Consider the following 21841-nt stretch of genomic DNA (forward strand, 5'->3'; position numbering starts at 1 on the left):
GTATTTCTAACGATGAGTTAGCCATGATTTGAAATGCTAAAGGCTTAAAAGGCTCACTGATATTACTGTAAGTGTGTTGTTCCTGGTAAAACTGTGACAGTGTGTGCAGTGCATTTTGATTTTAAATATTTTTATGTTTTTAAAAGGCTTGAGGTAAGGGCAGAAAAGAACTCACTGAGCTTTTGGTTCAAATGAATTGCCTGCTTGTTAAAAGCTTTAATGTTAGCGAAACAGTTTCTGCCAAATAAATTGTGTATAAGTGCTTCAAATAGAAACAAATAGATATTTTGCATTGGTATTTAATCTGATCACATCAGCTGTTCTTGAAAACTGTATCCTGTAACATCAATTAGTCATGAACAACTATACTGATTCAAGACACTTTATTAGTGCTACAGTCTACGGCTCTGAATAGCTTTATACCTTCTTCTATGCTCAGTGGGTTGTATTAGTGCTGTGGATATACTCTCAGGGTTTCTCCTGGCGTCAGAGGATTGATCTACACCAGTGGGAGGCTACTTTGTTTCCTTGCCGAGTGTTAAGCTATCAGTGTAATGATGAACCTGTGACAGAAACCGCAGCAAACAGCTTCTGTGCAGAGAGTTATGATGCCAGCCATTAACGGATCAGCAACACGGGCAAGGGAGATAAGTCCCCGGGGTGAGGTCCTGTGGCACATACAGAGAGAACACTCTTTTTATTCCTCCTGCTCTTTCACTGACAACTTCCATCCCTTCCTTTCCATTTCTATTCTCTCAGTAGCCTATAGGGCAGGCAAACCTTCCTATTATACCTGGTGTTCGAGCTAACACAGAGGAAGAGAGCAGTGCATTATTAGTTATGTCCCTTCAAAGCTAGGTCCGGATATATGCCCTCTATATATACAGTTTTCTAAATGTCTCACATTAGGCAACATATCTCATGTTTTGCTGTTTGTATTTAAGTTCTAAGCTTGATGCTTTTGGATGCACACATGGTGTATCAGTGTACCTCACAATACCACATGTAAACAATGAAGGGGTAAAGTAATTAGTCTTATGATAGTTTTAATGATAATAGTACATAGGTATATAGCCTACATTTATTGACTTTCTTGTTGAGTATTAGATTAGAAAATCAATATCATTCTCATGTCTGTACGCTAAATATGAAGCTAGATCCAGGATAATTAGCTTAGTTTAGATAGATAGATAGATAGATAGATAGATAGATAGATAGATAGATTTTTATTGATCCCAAAAAAATGGGAAATAACGGTGTTGCAGCAGCAAAATATCAGACACACAGCACACATACAGAGTATACATTAAATAATAGGAAACAATATACATGAAATAATAATAGAATACTACACGAGCAATATATAGCATTAAGACTGGAAACATGGAGAAACAGCTAACCTGACTCTGTCCAAAGATACGGCACTATGAAGCAGCACCTCTAAAGCTCACTAATTAACATGTTATGTCTTGTTTTCCGAAGTTACTGCTTCAAGTCTTAATGCTAAGCTAAGCTAACTGGCTGCTGGCTGTAGCTTCATTTTTAGCATACAGACATGTGGTATATTCTCATGTAGTCTCGCATTGCCAGACATTCCTCCACAGCACTGCGGAGCAGGGTCTGACGAGTCCACACAGCATCCCGGGATGGGAGAAAAACAAGCTCTGGTTTAGTAGCATGTCTTCAAACCAATCACAATTGTCTTGGGCCGTGCTAAGCGGAGCGACGGCGCCTCTGCAAAATAGCCTCAGGAAGGAACTTGTTTGGGTGGAACATGTGTACATGCAAAGGTTGTTTTAGTCATGCAACAGAAAACTCAGATTGGACAGATAGTCTAGCTAGCTGTCTGGATTTACCCTGCAGAGATCTGAGAAAAGGTTAACCATAGTCCTCATAAATCCACCGGAGTTTAAAATGCCAACACAAAGAAAGTGGAAGGACATCCGGCCGAAATGAAAGACATCTGGCGGATTTTCCAGCGGTACCTTAACAAACCCGGAAGTGGAACATCATGGATATAGACTAATTCTCATGTAACTCCTGGCAACAAGGTAAATAAGCATATTTTGTCACATCTTGTTTACAATTAGAAGAGCAGGTATAAATAAATAAATAAATTACTAGAAATAGAAATATTACTTTTCATATTTCTCTTTTGGATCTGGATCAAAATTGTATATGTATATATTTTATGGAATAGTGATTGTGTGTGTGTTTGTTTTTATGTGTTGACGCTTGAGCTTTATTAGAGAAAAACCAGCAAAAATATTGCTATACTGTAGTTTAAGTTACCTAAGCGTTCTGTGAATAATTTGTTGGTGTCAAAATGGCCAACAAGACTTTTTGACTTGCATTAATAACATAGTCTATTAGTCTAACACATTTAGGGATTTGAGCAGTCATCCGCTAGAGCGGCTAATTGTAATTGTTTTATCCCAAAGTTAAGGACCAAAATACTGAACTAATACAGTATAGCCACGCTACTTTATCCAAGTCAATTTCAGTTTTAAATAGGGAGTTTAGTTTGAAGTAGTTTATATTATTAACTGGCAAACAAAATGACATGTGCAAGTGATAGCTTCCTAACAAAGTTTGTAAGAAATTGGTCTGAAAAATGACAAAACCTAAGTAAATCTATCATCTCATGGTTTCATCAAAGTTTAGGGAGAGATTTAGTATTCATAATGAAAGCAATTTGGAAAAGCACTCCACCTACGGCAAAACAGAATGGGATTTATATTGTAATCCTGAGCATCAGAGCTGAACGTCTCAACTAGTGCGGGCTCCATGTAAATGGGCTTAATCAAAAGCTTTACATCTGCCGGTGTCATAATTCCGATGGAAGGTCATTACTAGTTTGGGGAGCAGCTGAGCATTTCTCCGTTAAAAAAAGAGAGCAAAAAACTAATTAGTTTGTACAACAAAAAACAAAAGGTCTAAAACATGGCTACACTGCGGGCTATCTCGCAGATAACTCTCTTAGCCAGACACGTTTCGTAATTAGTTTTTCCCCTCCACTGGGATATTCAATAACCTGCAGTTGGAGTGATGGAAGAAGAGATATTGATGCTTATCTCAAATGTTTTCTCGCCACAAAAAACTAATCCTGTCATTCAAAAGGAGAGGATTACAACTAGAAAGAGTGCTCATGTTTTTTTGTTGGTAAACAGGTTTTGAGGGAGGGACATTCCCTCATGGATTTAGCAGCGACGCATATTTATTCCCCTTGAGTTCATTTTTTGTCTCCCTGCAGTCCTTTCTCAAAATCTGTGCTTGTTTGGAAGTAAACAAAATGGCATTAAGAACATTGAATAATTAACTGAAACGATAAGTAACTTAAATGAGTTCAGGGACAAGCATTTAAGAGATTCATTTATAAGGTGCTGCAGTGTTTCTCACTTGAAGAAACACTGGCCATTGGTAGTTTATATGGATTTTAAGCTCGGGTTGAGTCATCCTATTCAAGCCCTTGTATTTGCTTAGTTTATTACTGATTGTATATACATTTGAAGACAATTATCTCTTAGTGCAGTCCATGCTGGTCAATAGATACATTCTAAGAATGGCTTTGTTTCCTCTTTTGTGGAATATAAACAGCCCTCATCAGTGCCAAATTTTCTGTCAGTCTGTGATGTGGCCCAGGGCCCCCCCAGACACTGGCCACTGGCTCTGAGGCTCTGATGGACAGATATGTTGGTGAATTCACATGTCCAGTGTCTGGGAGATGTGATTACTTCTGACAGCTTGTTTGTTCTCATTCCACCTGGCTGGAGCCAACCCCTGAGCCCCACCACAGGGCAAAGCTGTTACTGTGCAAGCAGCAAAACATACAGCTTAATAAACTGTTCTTGTGCATCTTGTGAGCCGAGCATTAATGCAATGTCCAGTTTATCAGCTAAATAAAGCACAGTTTAAGTAAACTTTGAAAGAGCACCTAAGATACAGTACATACTATATTTCAAAATAAAACAAGTACCACAATAACTGTGTAACTCTTTAATATTTTTACATCAAAATAACACTACATGTACATATTTTGAATTCCCCAATAGTGATGTTTATTCGTCTTAAATGAAGAGACACCTCCTGTAGACATTTCACATTAAAAGCTTACCATTAGTTCAAGGAGGATCAAACCAAAGTGGTTATAAAGGATTAGGATATACTGCCCATCCTGCCTGAAAAGACTTACAACAAGGCTTAAAAGAACTAATTACCAAACTACGGCAGATTCAAAGAGATTCTAAGCATGACAGAACATGAATCTTTTGGAAACTGTCATTACTTTTAACTACAGTTCTGGCTGGACTTTGGAAACCGTCAGACTGTTTTTAAGAAATGGATTTGGTGCCTGTGTGCAGCCATGTGGTGACATAACGAGGATGTTTGTGCGATGACTGATGCATCTGTTTTTATTATCCTGCCTGCTATGCATCTCTGCAAAGTGCTTGGCTGTTTACAGAGACATCAAACCAAATCAATAGGCTGTGAATGGACAGGTCACTAAACACTCACTCCCTCATTAAGACAACCAGCTCATATTTTAGATGCACATGTAGGCACACACCCACACTACAAATACACCACACTCGCACATACAAAAGGAAGAGAGAGAAAAAACACACACCTCTAACCCTTGTCAGCATTCCTGCTGGAAAGCCACATTATAAGTAGTCTCAAATAAAACACCAACTGTTCATCTCCCCTCATGCCTCTAGGTATGACAAATAAGACGTCTTACTCAATCAATAAATACAAGGAAATGTTTCAATGCCACGATGTTGGAAGCATGAAAAGTGTGAATGATCATTTTCAAGCAAAGCTCAGAGAGCACCATGAAAACCTGACAAAAAAACATTGAAGTCTGTGAAGGACATGACTTCAGCTGAGCTATTCAAAAAATAAGACTTTCATGTAATTCTTCACAGATTTGGATGAGCTCAGCTAAATGAAACCGTTTTTTGGAGGAAATCTTCTAGTCTTATGGTGAATCTCCATGAACTTCATCGACTCAAAAACATGCACATATGAAAGTCTGCACACACATTGGTGCACCTCGGCTGTTCAAAGCCACCGTAGAGAGGGTAGGCAGACTTTTGAAGATGCCCCCCCTGAGTTGCAGACCACTCTCCACTCATGCACATTCACAAAGCATATCATTAAACATAATAGGGTTTTTATCACCCACTGTCAAGAAATACCGCTGCATTTGCATTCAAATTTAATTTGCCATACTGAAGCTCATGCATCCAAGAAATCTCCCTGTATACCCTCCGCCTTGTGTCACACACATATGCACACACACACACACACACACACACACACACACACACACACACACACACACACACACACACACACACACACACACGCGTGCACACATACACTTATGATTTTTAATGCCTATCATAAACTGGGAAGATGTCGCATAAAGTCCCTGTATTTTAGTCTCACTACTCTGAGGTGTTGAGACGTTGACTGCTGTTAATTAATTCTATAGTGTGAACTCATACAATCTCATATAATCTGTTAATGCTACTTAGCTGGTGCAGAATTTGATGATGTCTACTAACATAAAAAATAATTCTCTGTTGCTGTTTAAATTATTTAGATCAAGTAATTTGGATTGGAGTAATATGTTTAAAGTTCTTCAGCATAATCCACTAATTATCCATAAGTGAGTTTTATTCCTGCTAAACTAGCAGTATGATTTAGATTAATGAGTGGAAACAATATGCTGTCAAAATGAATAATGCTAAAAATAACTGCAAAAAGAATAATCAGCCTGTAGATACATTTTTAACTTTTGTCCTCCAATCTCAAACAAATGCTATCGCTCCTCTTCCTCTCTGTCTCTGTTCCTGTCTCTTTTCACCTGGAGTAATGCAGACTCCATTTCACAGACAAAATATCCTCTGTAGAAGCTGTCAAAGTGTTTACCCACAGGCCTGAGTCTCTATCTGAGGCCTGACATCTAATATAGAGAACTGGCCTGCAGCACCCACCGCTTTCCCTGCCAAACGTCCATGCCGAGAATGAGAGAGAACGAGAAGAGCGGGGAGAGAGAGGAGGTGGAACGAGAAGAGGGGGAAGAAACAGACGGGACGAACTAGTGGGGCAAGAAAAAGAGAGAAAAGGAGGGAGAAGAAGAGGAAAGGAGATTAGAGGACAGGAAGGTATGGGGTGAAATGAAAGGGAGAGAATGACGGAGTTAAAATTCTCAATAGTCTTCCCTCAGTAGAAAGACATACAGTAACCAAACACAAACCCTACAGTATATCTTCACAGATTGACAGGAAAGAAAAATATCAAGGGTGCTCTGATGTATCTTCGCCATTGTCACCAGTGGCATTGCGTTGACAAAAAAACACAATGCACAAGGGCTGAAATAACTTAAAATTTCACATCTGACATCTGCAACTAGTATGTGCTCATGAATTGGTTCTATAGAATTTCTCTTATGTATTTAACAACCTTGTCAACCTTGTCAAAAAGATGGAATATCCAGCCTTTAAAATCAAATCAACTTTCCGGGCGAAACACTGTTTTTCCTTGGGTGTTTATGCAATAAATGCAATAAATATGGTACTACTTTATTGTACCATTGGAGTATGGAGGTCTGCGAAAGGTACATGTTTTACAACCTATAAGGAAGAGATTTCTATAAAATGGGAGCTGCCTCTTGAGCACCATCAAGTTTTACTATCATCTTTACTTTGCACAAGGAGAGCAGATCCTAAACGGTAGCTGCCATTCTCGCTCTAACACACACAGTCAGAAAAACACACTTGCACATGCTGTTGAATGCAGCCAAATGTGCTCATGTTATACGTACAGTATGCACACACACACACACACACACACACACACCACACAAATCGGCTGCACAATGGGGGACCTCAATCCAATTAGCTTGATTATTAATTAAAGTGTGCACTCAGAGGGGAGTTGGCGCTGGTGGAGGCAGCCCAAAGGGGGCGTCTGCAGAGAGGGCTCTGGACTCACTGTAGCAGTAGGTGATTAGGTTGCTTGGCCAAACACACCTTTCCATGCTCTCTGCACACACACACACACGCACACACACACACACACACACACACACACACACACACACACACACACACACACACACACACACACACACACAGAACACCACATACATAGATTACACACATATCACAGGTTGCACTTTTTCTCTCTCAACTCAAACACACATACATGTATGTATATATATATTCTCTTTATGCACATATTAATGAAAACGTCAAAAGATCCTAATTCATATATGTTTTTATATGGAAATTTGAGATTCACTGTTGCTGCTCTAGTAACTAATCTCCAAAAATCATTTTACTTGGATCCAGCATTTCCAACTATGAAATTCCTCCCTTTATGTGTGCGTGTGCTTGTGTGTGTGTGTGTGTGTGTGTGCGTGTGCGTGTGCGTGTGCGTGTGTTTGTGTGTGTGTGTGTATTTCATTTATCTTGAGAACCGTTTATCTGATCTACTTCACACTCGTCTTCCTTGGGGTTTGGAATTTGAAGTAGTTGGGACAGTGTTGGATATTAATATAAATAAACTGTGAAAAAACTAAACAACCACACAATATAGGTTGAGGGAAAAAAAAACGCTGCCATAACTCTGGCTCTTCCGTGTCTACACTTACAATAAAAGCCCAGTTTAAATTTACTTAGAGCACTTCGCTTCGCTAAGCTAGTGTTATTTCATGTTGCTCATGTTGTGTTCCTGTGTGCTAATAAAATATAGTTAATGTCACACATACCACAGTTGAGATTAATTTCATGTTAACTATATACTATTTTAAAAGGTCCTTGATCAGTGTTCGATATTATTGCATGTGATGAGGATAGGGCAATGAAACACAGCCTTGGAGGCAAGGCTCCTCTCATCGTTTCATCCACGGAGTGGAATTAATGTCTTCTGCTGACCCTCTGACCTGCTGATTTACATTGCAACTCAAAGACACGGGTTGTAATAAAACATGGACCAACGCTACGTTGGTCCATGTTCTAACCGGCTCTAACCGGCTAATGTAATACACAGTGTGCAGAGCTCCAACAGGGACATTTAATGAAAATGAGGCAGCGGAGAGAAAAATGGGAGAAAACCTTTCTGAAATTAATCAAGGACCTCTATTAAAGAAACAAAGGTGGAGGAAAAAAAAGATCATAATTGAAATCCCACACATAGGGTTTCTCTTTTCTTTACCCTTTTTATGGTAGAACTTCTTCATTCGCTAACTTTTTGATGTTGTGCTCAGCATTACTCAGGTACATCTTTCCCTCAGTGTTCTGAGCAAACTGAGTCATTTGACAAGACACATAGTGGATATGACAGATTCTCATGTGCAAGCATCTCATAAACATCTCAAATGGGAGCTGAGCCAAAGAGACCAAAACAATAATGTGTAGCTGGAAGGAAAGCCAACCCAAACATATTTTTTTAAATCCTTCAAATTGAATTCATGAGGAACCATGACAAATAAATGCATCATATTTATCAAAACATGGTGCTGCAAGGGACTACATCAGCAGAGGAAAACTAGGCAACTGTTCACATCCCTGCACTTTCGTGGAGGCTCCCAGCCACAAAGCCTTATTCTTTGTTTTCCCCTATTGCCTTCTTGGTTGTGTTTCCAAGACTTCAAATGTTGAATCTAGTTCAGCACTTAACAATTGTCAGCTCCACATGCTTGCAAAGAGAGAATGTCTGTCAAAACTTCAGACATGACATGTACAGGGTATAGACCGTGTGCACTTTCTTCTCACATTGAAGCTTCATTTGTGGCTGAAATTAAAAAATGAGCACTAAGTACAGCATATTAGGTATTTTTCATTTTAGAAATGTAATCCAGTTTAGTTCAGTTGCAGTTTAAGTATGGGTCACTGGAACATTTTAATAGCAGGTATTTTATATTGTCTGGTAGACATCACCAATTCAACAAATACTATCAGCAGTGCTGCATCTCTCTTCATGTAGTCTGCTGCCTGCACTGAAAATCAAGAGGAAAAACATTTCATAAAGAAAGAACACATGAAAGATTATTTTGTTTCAATTTCAGTGATTAAACGTTTGACCTTTCATCTGTCGGAGGAGTCCTGATCTGTCTGGCTCTAACAAGCTCGATAACGTCACTGACTTCCTGCCAGCAAAGGTGCTGATTGGGTCAGTTGTTTCTCTGACTTGCAACAAGATGTTGACAGGACAACTGCAAACATCTGAGCCACTGGACCAAATCTAAAGCATGGCTGAGAGAACGAGAATTGTTGAAACAAGCTAAAAACATGATGGTAATTGATCAAGAAAAACAAAACAGGGTTAGCTCTGTAAAAACATAATCTACCAAGTGTTACCTCTAAAGCCTATTGTGGCTTTACAGGGGTTTATGTGCTGGATTCTCCACAACCGCTGAACCTGCCATGACCGCTGTCCAGGGTGCTGATTCTGGAGCTGTCTCACTATATTGTATATCCTAAGTGTGCCAAGAGACCATAAACTTCCTGCCTCTCCATGACGAGGTTTCAGTTACTTTATCTCTGTCTTTATTTGTTGTTGTGAAAGATAAATGTTTGGTCAGGGGTTCTGGTGGTAGCTTCATTGTCTAAATAAAAAAAACAGGAAATCTACATACAGTCAATGTTACACATAACACATTAAAAACCATAGATAAAATGCTGTACTGTCCTTAGTTAAAAGCACATTTAATTTCATTGATAGAGAGCTTAATTAGTTATACATACTGCTGTATATGCTGTACATAGATTACATGTTTTTATGAAATACATATAAGCAAATGTGACGGGTTATTTTGCCCTGAGAAGTGTCTGCAGGTTTTACTCTCAACTGTGTTCGGCCCCAAGAAGCACCATCAATAAGAGGGTAAGGCCAGTTTCTATATAGCCTGAGAGGCAAAAACCCAGGGCAAAGTGCAGGCCAACCGAAGACAAAATTACGCTTGTAATGTGTGTTCTGCACTAAGGTACAGAAACATTATTTATAAGCTCTCACTGTAATAAAATGTGTTCTTAATTAGTTGTTCTTAGTTGATAAAGTAACCAAAGTTATCTTTAAGTTACATTCAAGCTGATTTTCTCTTTAAGGGCCCCAAATGATTTTCTTGGGAAAGGTGTGAGGAGCGAGTGTGTTGCTGAATTGGGGCGTAAATAAGGCTGGATAACAGCTTCTGTCTATGTGTCTCTTTCGCTTTGTAAACCGTGTGACTGAAGCTTGGGCGGGACCCCGGATCTCAAGGTTGAGGGGGTGTCTGTTGATTGGTGTAGACATTTCCTATACAAGGACCACCACCTGCTCCATTCACACACACACACACACACACACACACACACACACACACACACACACACACACACACACACACACACACACACACACATGCACACACTCCTCCAGGGACAGGTGGCATAGACCATACGTGGACCATGCAACGACCACGGAAGTGATTATTTACTGCCACCATCCTATCTGATTCCACAGGATAACCTTTGCAGAGCAAAGGCACAGAAAGACAGAGACACTGTCTGACAACATCAACTTCTCCTAGATGGCTGACGTGAATAAGAAAGGTTTTCAGTGCACCTGAGCTCAGTGCTGAATCTCAAAGGGACTATTTTATATTTGTTTGATGTCCCCACTTTGTTTTAGTTCACATTTTTGTTTATTTTTTTAACCAGTCTCTGAGGTTAGTGGAAAAGGATAAGTAGTCTTACAATAATGTGTACAAATCAACAACACATTGACTAATGGATCATTAGTAATGTGAATACAGCTCCTATTGATGCTACGTTACACTGTGCACTTTTTTTGCCTTCCACAACCCCTCAAACAAGACTGTCTTGAGACTGCCTCGTGCAAAGGGTAAAACCAAGGCCGTTTTCAACATTTCAGACATTTAAATGGCCAGGGCTGAAAATTGAGTTTGTCGAAAGTGCGTAATGGAAATCTGTTAGGGAGGAATGAGAACTGGTAGAAAGGAAGGCCATTCTGGAGGAAAATATCACCTGTGATGTGACATTTGAATAAGAATTGAATGCATTACACAACTTCTGAATTATCTCAAACTTTGAATAAAGGAAAAGTGGCATGACCTAAACCTTTCTACACATTGCATACCTTCAAATGATCAATACTTACATTGTATTTCACTGAAGCCTGAAATAATTGCACATGCTGTAAAAGGCCAAGATGTAAAGGTTTTTTCTTTTTTGATAGAGCACACATTTGCAAAAGAAAAAATGTCAGTGGAATTTACATAATTTTAAATGAACCAGAGGAATTTTCTTTCCATTTCCTTTTATAACTTTTGTATGTTTATTTCCATAGAACACACTTGAAATCAAACTATAAATTGTAGTATATTGATGAAAAAAAAACACATAGCGCAAAATGGCAGAATTCAAATACAACACAAGTCTTTATGATGATTGCAGAAGTAGTGAGTGTGTGCTGCAATGTGACAATAATACATAATAGAACTGCCAGTAGCATTTATTTCATGCTGTGTTTAATTCTACAGGAATAATGATAAAAGGAAACAATCAAAATGTGTGTGAGTCCAATAAAGAGAGCGACAAAATGAGCTATTACTCTCCCACAGGGAATGATTGAGCCCCAACTGAGGTTGGCTGAATAAATCACACTCCTATCTTCAGTAGCTTATGACCTCCAGTACATCCACCAGCTTTTCTTTCTGTACATGAGGGCCTAGAGAACATATTTGTGTACATGCAAAATGTGTATGTACGTACTGAAATTTAAGAAAAATAAAAATTCAAAAATCTGTGTGGAAAATGTTCGGTACACAATTATTAGCTCATTTGCATTTTTCCCAATCTTGTCGTCTTTTGCTGGTGTTACTTTTTACAAGAATACCCTGTTTAATGATGGTGGTCAGCACCTTCTTGCAGCAAGAAATACCAGTGTATCAGGACCAACGTTATAATCGTTAACGAAAACGAACGAAATAACGAAAACTAGGTGGGAATAAACATTGTCGTTAACTGAAATAAAAATAAAAACGAGGCATTACAAAAAAACGATAACTAAACTAAAACTGTAATGTCTGTTTGCAAAACTAATTAAAATAAAATAAAATTATCGAGTAAATGTCCTTAGTTTTTGTCTTTGTCGATCTTTCATAGAGCAAATAACGTTATATCTCTCCGACCATGACATTTCCCATAGACATGTATTGTTTCCGATTGGGAATCCAGAAATTCCGACATTCCACGTCAAATTGAATACAACATGTCCGTGGCTCCGTCCCTCTCGCCTGGCACCATAGCTGTACCGAAAGTCGGAAGAAAGTGGCAGTCCTATTTGATTATGACTGTGTCTGATAAAAGCGTCTTGCAGTGGAAGGTGGTAAAATAAGTGGTCAATTTATTACAGGGAAAAATCCCACGAATTTGAAAGTACATTTGAGAAGCGCACACAAGCTAGGAGGCTAACCTAGCTTACCTTAACAAGGTAAAGGAGAACGCATAGCCCCCTTTCCCCGAAACAGAAGCTAACCCCAGTACAGGGCATGGATGTATGGACACAGGGCCAGGCAGCATGACAGAGACAACAGCAGGACAGAGAACACTACAGGAAGGCGTTCACCGGCGACCTGACAGCTGCTGGTTAGTAAATACGCAGGAACACCAAAAGCGGAAGGAAGCGTGGTTTAATATGTGATGTCTACACAACTGTGTGACTCGATTGACAGTTCACCAGTTTACCCGAACCAAAGTTGAAAACACCTGTTCATGTCTTCTTTAGTCTGTTGGCTATTTAGGTTTTTTTCCTGGAACACGTCACTTACACATCTTGTGTAGACTGTTTACATATTTATGACCATATGTAGGCTCCATTTAATGTACTGGTGTTATTGTTGAATACATTGTGAATACATATTTCTAAAATTGTATGATGTTTTTGTTGAGTTATTATTACACAATACTTTTTTCTGATCTTTTTGAATCCCCTGACAAACAACCCATATTTAAAAAAAAAAGACTAAAACTAAGACTAAAACTAATAAGAACTAAACTAAAACTAAGCATTTTAAAAAAATAAAAAATTAACTAAACTAGCAAACCCGCTTTAAAAACTAATTAAAACTAAACTGAATTTGAAAACAAAAAGTCAAAACGAAATAAAAATAACTAATGAAAAATGCAAAACTATAATAACCTTGGTCAGGACTTAAAATCCAGGAGAAAATCCTGTTCCTTTAAGAAAAGCTGTGTATTTTGTCTTTGGTGAAAATAGGTACAAACCAAAAACAATGAGCCTTATCTGTATACTGCAGGTGAACAGGTAAAAGTTTTGAGGCTGAAATGTGCATGTGAATGTTGCTGCTAATAGTTGCTGTCAACAACGTATTTCTTAATTACAGTTGTTATTTCAGTGTCACACCTGTGTGTTTTAGGGGTGTGGGTTTTTGTGTGTGCATGTGTGTGTGTGTGTGTGTGTGTGTGTGTGTGTGTGTGTGTGTGTGTGTGCATGTGTGTGTGTGTGTGTGTGTGCATATGGTTGCATGCTCACGTAGATTTCTGTTTTAATGTTAATGTGTGCCTCTGCATCTCATTGTGTTTTTATGTCCACCTGTGTTTGCTTGTGTGTATATATATGTAGGTGTTAATTTATGCATGCCTGTGAGTTTGTGTGTGCGTGTGTGTACACGTTTGTGCATAAACATTTGTCTGCGTATTTGCATGTGTGCGTGTGTCACCTCCTACATTTCTATGGAAATCAAACGCGGCAGCAGCCCCAAGTTTACACATTCCCCCTGTTTTGACTCCATTCAAAAACTGTGTGCATAATTACCCTGGTGCCGTATGGTAATCTATTGGGACCCAAATATTGCAGTTTGACAAATCCTTCATTTGTATTCAGTCGCTACACAAAGCATCAATCGTGCTTTTGCACACATGCTGCCCACCAACCCCCACCCTCCCTGCTTACACACACACCCCCACCCCACCAACCACGCCCCTCCCCACTCCCAAGAAACACAGAGCAGTGTGGAACCGAAAACTGACTGATTAGAACAGCAAGACATGCTGGGATCTGGGTTTGTCATTGCTATTTCCCTCTTCCAGATGGTGACTCCTACAATGCAAAAAGATACCACCACTGGGCCAGCAGACAGGGAGGGGCCTTGTTTTGGAGGGAAGGAAAAACAAAGAGAAGAACACAGAGTTAAATTAACGTCTTTTCCCCCTGAAGATGGAAGGCCATATGAGAGCTGTTGGATACTGCCTCTCACTACACACATTTGTAATATTACAGGGCAACAGTTTCCTCATCACTTCATTTATTGTACAATCTCACTATTCATTGTAAAAGACATCCATTGGATGACAATTAAGTTAAGTGGTATTTATCTGTTTATTTTACACCCAACAATAAAAAAGAGGAGCTCCATCCAGCAAACTCCAGGATGATTAGGTTTTCTTAATCCTTCAAAATTATGTACACATCTCATCAACGCACACACACACGCACCCCAACACAAATCCCCACAATCCCACACTGCCTGAGGGTGACTGTTTGAGCCAGTGACATTTTGAGCCTTATTACATGCTCACAACACAACACGGCACAACAAACAAGAAGACCAATTTCAGTATTCTCTCTCTCTCTCTCTCTCTCTCTCTCTCTCTCTCTCTCTCTCTCCCTCTTCTGCCCCCTCACTGTCATTTTCTTTCCTCTTTCATTCTGTTTGGGATTGAGGATGAGGGCTGGATAGAGCGGCTGCAGTAAACAAGGACGGGAAGAGAAAGAGAGATTAGCACCAACTAATAATTCCCGCATTCAATACGTGCAGCTTCATATTTCCAAATTAAAGTGGAGTGCAAGAAAAGGGGCTTAGAAAACATTAAAGGTCCTCTGGCTCCATCGTGGTGTGCACATCCCACCCCTCCCAGCTCTGCCCTGGGGGCCTGCTGAGTACTTTGGGATTTGCAGCGCTGGAGTAAACTAAAGCCATACATCACCCAACTGATCAGGCCCTGGGAGAGGGGCCCGGGCCAATCATTTTGAGGTTAAACAATGTAATTTGGATCTTGTACGTGCAATTTATTTTGCCTGTCAGACAGAGGCATTGAAACATTTTCTCTCTTTTTTTCCCCCTCCCCCTCCGTTAGATAAATGGAGGATGCTATTTGGGAGAGAGGGAGCGGGTCCCACGGAGGTGTGACATCAGCAGTTATTTGCTCATCGGAGGAAAGCAACTAGAAAATAAAACGACTCACTACTTCAAATAAACATTGGACCTATTTGTCTGGTAAGGATTAGAAAAGACTTATCTTTTTACATGGATTTCAAAGATACAACTTTATCAGGATAAGCATGCTTGTATGACAATGTTCTACATATATTACTGAAAGCTAGGGGATAAGGGATGCTAGTAAAGGTTCAACCAGCTGGAATCCTGCATGACAAAGAGTCTGCTAGCGGCTGTGTGAGGCGGTACTTACTGTAGGCCCAGTGGTGCTTTGAGCTAAATGCTATCAACAGCACGCTAACATGCTCACAATGACCATGCTAAAATGCTAATGTTTAGCAGCAGGGCTCTCAACTGTCACGCATTGAGCGTGACAGTCACTCATTTCGGTCTTTTGTCACGCACTCCCGCCACACATTGTATTTCTCACGCGGAAAAACTATTTATAATATATGTAATATGCCGCAGCACCCAAAATTTCTCTGGCACGCCGCTTTCACTATGGAACTGGCAGGAATCAAGCGCGTCTCCCCTGGAGTTCTTAGTTGAGCCGGCCATTTATCAGCCAATCAAAAAAAAAGAAAGGGGCTACACAATAGCCAATCAGAAAATAGCACTATTGTATCTGGATAAGATTTAACGCAACAACCAATGAAAAAAAAAAGCATAGAGCAGCGTAGAGACACTTCCCTAAACGTTCGCTCATTCAGAGACCAGAGACCCAAACGGGCATAATATTCAAATGGGCTGAGGGGAACATGAATGTCTTTACCAAATTACATGGTAATCCATACAGTACATTTCACTCAAAACCACAAATGTCAACCTCATGGTGGTGCTACAGGAAACATCAAGGGATCAACAAAGTCAGTAGGATTCGTCCTCTGGGGAGGCATGAATATTTAGTAGTTTTATATATTTTATATAGTTTTATATATGTTTTAAATATTTCAGTCTGGACCAAAGTTGTGGACCAGTAGACAATGACATCCCTAGAGCTGAGGTGCTGACGAAGTTCATTCTTTAGAGGAAGCTACTCTGTATATGGAGCAAAAAAAATGAGCATGCTTCCAATGTAAAAGGGGCATGTAAATGAAGAGGAAGAACTGTTATAAGTCTAGAATTCATTATCAAAGGACCATTACATACATATGACATACATTGACTGCAAGTGTGCTCAGATAGCACATTACACACTCTGTACATGTAACAGTTAAAGTGGACACAAAGCTCATTGCTTTTCCTTAAGACTACAGAGAAACCTTGTTAGAGAAGGTCAGGAACTTTGCCATTTCAACCCTACACCCTGTTTTTAAGTCCATACTGCTGGGATGGTCCTCAAACATCTCTAAGGTCAAATGCTGACAGAATTCTTCTCTAGGAACCACAACCAAAGTGTACTAGTGCTAATGACAACATATTATTACCTCCACTGAGACATTAAGGGTTGCCTCAACAAGAATAGGATTACATCCTGTCTAAATCACTGTAGGAGATTTGCTGACCACAAGACCCAAAGCCAGTTTATTGTCCCCTCTAGAGATCTATTATCCTCTCCTCGAACATATATTTTGGTTATGTCTCTTAATGTGTGCTGGGGTTGGTGTCGGTCAGGAAATCTTCAGTTTAGAGGATTAGAAGCTAGTTTTAAGTGCCGCTGGTGGAAAGAAAGAGCTAGCCATTTGAGTGATACAAGTGAATTAAGAGATTAAGATGGTTTAGAAAGACTGATTACAATAACATAGGGGTTTAGGAATGAAAAGACAAACCTTGAGATTGGATAAATCCCTTGTACTTTTCTCTTACACGCTGGCTATTATAGTGCCTGGCACCAAAACCTTTTGAAATGATTTGAGTCTCAAGATTAAACACTGTTTGATGAGACAGACGGAGGCATAGAAATGACTTGGTGGAGGTTGGTATCAACACTCAATTGTATTTCCTATTTAGCCTTCCTATTCATTACCAACATGATTTAATTCTATCAATGCTGCTGTTTTGTCAAACACAGCCGGCCAGATGTTCGTCACCGTCCGCTTTCTGTGTATTGGCATTTTAAACGCTGGTCGATTTATGAGGACTATGGTTAACTGCTCCTCAGATCGGTGCAGAGTAAATCCAGACAGCTAGCTAGAATATCTGTCCAACCTGAGTTTTCTGTTGTATGACTAAAACAACCTTTGAACGTAAACATGTGCCACCAAAACAAGTTCCTTCGCGAGGCTATTTTGCAGGGGCACCGTTGCTCCATCCGGGAAGAGTAGTAGTAGATTGTGATTGGTTTAAAGAAATGCCAATAAACCAGGGCATGTTTTTCTCCCATCCCGGAATGTTGTGTGGACTAGCCAGACCCTCCTCCGCAGCGCTGTGGAGGAAGGTCTGGCAATGCAAGACTAAGAGAGTACTAATGCAATGTTGCACTTGGTCGGTATATCTCTTTGGACCAGAAATATCTCAACCACTATGGATTCATTACCATTCCATTTTTACAGCCAATAATATTCCTCAGAGGATTAATGCTAGCTCCACCTGCAGGTCAAAGTTTATATTTGTGCAGTGAAATATCTCAACATTGCCTGGATGGATTGCTATGAAATGAGGTACATATATTTATGTCCTCCTCAGGATGTTATAATAACTTTGGTGATCCTATAACTTTTCATCTTGTGCCATCATCAGGTCAAAATTTGAACAATAATGTTGTTTATAATCACATACTTGCAACACTGATGACATTCCCATCCGCCTCAGCTGTACCTTTGTGTTAAGTTAAGGCATTTTTTCATGACACATGGGGGGTGGCACAAGCACAAAAAAATCCTCGAAGCGGTTTTCTACTGTATCATTTCACCGTGTGGGGAATTGGCAAATTGGTGGCCCTGCTTGCTGAGAAGGTACCGTACACACTGCACAGAGAAGCTGTGAGAAGGGGAAAGGGGGAGTGGGGGACAGTTCACCTCTGGGTCGAACAGGTTGCTGAGCATAAGCGACCGCTAATACTGAGCACTCACGGAGGAAAACATAAATCGGCGTATATGTTGCTTGGTCTCCCAAATGGAACGGTCCGGATAAGGGGGGGGGATGATAAGGATCTATCGGAGATCTACCCCAACTTTTGGACAGTTCTCAGGATTGCACTTACTCTGCCAGTCACTGTGGCTCAAGCAGAGAGGAGCTTTTCAAAACTAAAGTTGATCAAGTCATACCCGAGGTCAACCATGTTCCAGGAATGGCTCACTGGCCTTTCCGTCAGTATCAATCATTCAATAGGGGAGCATTTCATACAATAACATTGATGATTTGCATCAAGGAAGGCCAGAAAGGTCAGGTTTTAGTTTTAGTCTGTGTTTTCTGTTCTTAGTGCAATACTGAATAATTAGATTCTCTTTAGTGCGTTTTCACATTTGTGTGATGAAGGATTTGTGCTATTTAGAATATTTATTCTATATTTTATTTGCATATTATTCTTAATATGTTATATTATTGTTGCTCTCTGCTCTTTTTAAAAAATTTTATATATCTGATTGTATTTTTGGCACATTTCTATATATATTATTATAACAACATAAGTGAAAGAGAAAATTATATTTCTCAACATTTGAAAAACACACTTAAGAGAATCTAGTTATTTAACTATTGCAATTACAACAGGAAACACAGGGCGCTCGAAGGGGGTCTTGCCCGGGGTGTAATTCAATGTAGAACCTCCACTGTAGCAAATGCTACCAAGCTAACATGCTACACTAACACAGTGAACATTACCTGCTAAACATCAAAGCATTGTAATACTGTATGATATTATTAGCATGTTCTTACAGCCTCTCAGAGCCTCTCTTGTAAGTACTTGTCAAGTAACAATGAATTGAGTCTAAATTGGAAATTACAATATTGTCATTTAGAATGAAAGTGCAAACGTGACTCACAGCCCTTAAACCTCTCATTTGTCAGAATGCCAAATATACCTCAGCCAAACATTTGAAAAGTGGGAATTTCCTTAATTATGCTACTGAAATACAACACAGACAACCTACTGAACCTTGCATGCTTTTAAATCCAGATCATGTTGTGCAAATGAATAGTTACTACGTTTAACTGAAAGGATATATTTATCTCGAAAATCTAAATTAATCCACATCACATGATTTAATTCTGTTTCTCTAAACCAAATTAAGAGAGGATTTATGTGGGTGTGTTGTGGATGGACTCTTTCAGTGGATCTTTAAGTGGCAAGTGAAACACCTTCTTCTTAGAAGACAACAGCAACTTCTCACCCTTCCCATCCACAGCTATTTTTCCACAGCGGAACATTGTTAATAAGAAGAGAAACAGTAAAGTTTATCCAAAAGTGTACTGCCAGAGATTATTCTGGAACAAATCGATCCAAAAGTAGCCTGCCGGGCGGTGCAACTGTGTCCTAGGAAAGTGTTGAGGAGAAGAAGAACAAACGGAATGAATAAGAAAATAGAGAAAAAAAAGAAGAACAGATAGGGTGGGGGATAGAAAGTGCTGGCCACTGCAAAGTCTCCAAACAAAGAGGATATGTGAGGCGTGTACCTCAAGCCTTTTTCCCTTAAAAGAAGAGCCAGTAAGCACTTTTCTCTGCGCTGAAAAGCTAGTTCTCGCTCTTCGTGTCACATCAGCAGTTTTTTTGCGAAGCTCACAAGCACCATATTCAGGTGAGGGGTGTATGTTAAGGATTTCTTCCTTTCCCCTATCAGTCTCTTTCACTCATACACTCCTCTTCCTCACCCCACCCCCGCCGCTCTGTTCCTCTCATCCTCTGCCAATATGTCTCTCCCTCGTTCTCCCCCACTCCTTCTTGCACTTTACAATTCTCTTTCTGTCCCCCTGAAGAGGTTTCAAAGCCCATATCACTCCTTTCAGTCTCTCCATCTCCCCTTTTTTTCAATCTTTCTCCCAAACCCTCTCGTTCCAGACTGTGTGTGTGCTGTGCATATGTGTGGCTGTTTGTTAGCGGATTCCTTTACGTTAAAAAAAACTCCATTCGCTGACTATCTTCTCATGGTGTCCTATCAGCAGCTGAAAAAGGAAGAATAAATTAGTTGCATGTGAACATGTATGCTATGGGCACGCAGCTAATGCTAAGCATAGATTATGGCATCCTATCCACTTAATATCAGTTATAAAATGTGTTAGCAAGATTTATGAGGGAATGACTAAATATTGCATGTGTTCAGCCTTTTGATTTTTGTTAAAGATGTATATTCCTATACATTTTAGTTTTGTTCCTGCAATGCTTTTTTTCAACATGTAATGGGTAATCACATTGTGGAAATCTTGTTTACTGATGAAGGACAAACAGAGTATGTGCAAATGACTTTAAGCACACACTTAGACAAACACACACAAACACACACGCACACACATGCATGCAAGGATCCCTGGGTGGTTGAATAGCAGAGCTATTCATGCGACTGGAACACCCCCGACTGTGAACACCACTTTCTCTAGAAAGCGAAGCTGGGGCACAAATCACATTTTCTGCACAATTAAAGCAGGGCTACGGCTAAGTGTATCAGAGCCTAGCTCTCTGCAGGAGCCCTGGGAGTCAGCAGGCCCGTCCCCTCTCGCCTCATAATGGCAATGTGATGAAGATGGTTTCTCTGTAATTAGTTTCTGAAAGTTCTCATTCAGCGAGTGAGGCTGCAGACAGCACGGCAGCACAGAAAAGGCCACTTTGTTCTGCAACCCTGCACATACAGCACAGACCTTCTTTGAAAGGAGTTTGACGACGAATCACATTGCACAGTTATAGCTGTAAAAATTAGTCAGAGAAAGAATAATGCTTGCACTTTTTAACTTATCAGTGTTTTAATCAAGAAAGGTTTCAGTACCAGTCCTTAGTAAAGAAATCTGTGCACTATTTTATGTCTCCTGTTCATTTTGTGGCACACTTAAATACTGTAAAAAGGCCCACAGAAACACACTCCCAAGTAAAAAAACAACAAAAAAAGACTTCAAGATAACCATTGTAGTGAAGGGGAACATAAACACTAAATACCAACTGACCTAAGTTGCATGAATAGCATCATTTAACTTCTTGACATAGAAATGTAGGCACATAGCATTATAGTCTTCTTGAAAGCAGTATATTTGCAGCCTGTTACTTTAAGTGTAGTGAGTCTAAAAAAAACATATGGGTTTGAGTTCACTTACAGCAATAAAAGCTAAGATAGTTACATTATATTACCCCATTACCCATCTTCTACCGTTACAACATTCCTATAAGGAGAGACTATTTATCAATTCAAAGTTTCAGTGATTTAAAATACTTAAATATACGTTTGGTATAGGCTCTATTTCAGGGCTAAAGTGCAATCCTGGGGAAGAAGCCCATAATCAGTAAGAAGAATAGCTCCTCTTTCTTTATCATCACTGCACTGGTTTCTAAAAGGAGTCTTGATGCTGTTGATGGTGGGTAAGGTGGTGAGTGGTAGTTTGTCAGGAGCTGGAGACTAGGGATGCACCGAATCCAGGGTTCGGGTTCAGATTCGGCCGAATATTGGGCTTTTTGACGTGGTTCCGTTTCGGCCGAACCTTAGAATTTTTTTCCACCGAACCAAACGC

Source organism: Sander vitreus, chromosome 4 (assembly GCF_031162955.1).
Source record: "Sander vitreus isolate 19-12246 chromosome 4, sanVit1, whole genome shotgun sequence".
Lineage (NCBI taxonomy): Eukaryota > Metazoa > Chordata > Actinopteri > Perciformes > Percidae > Sander > Sander vitreus.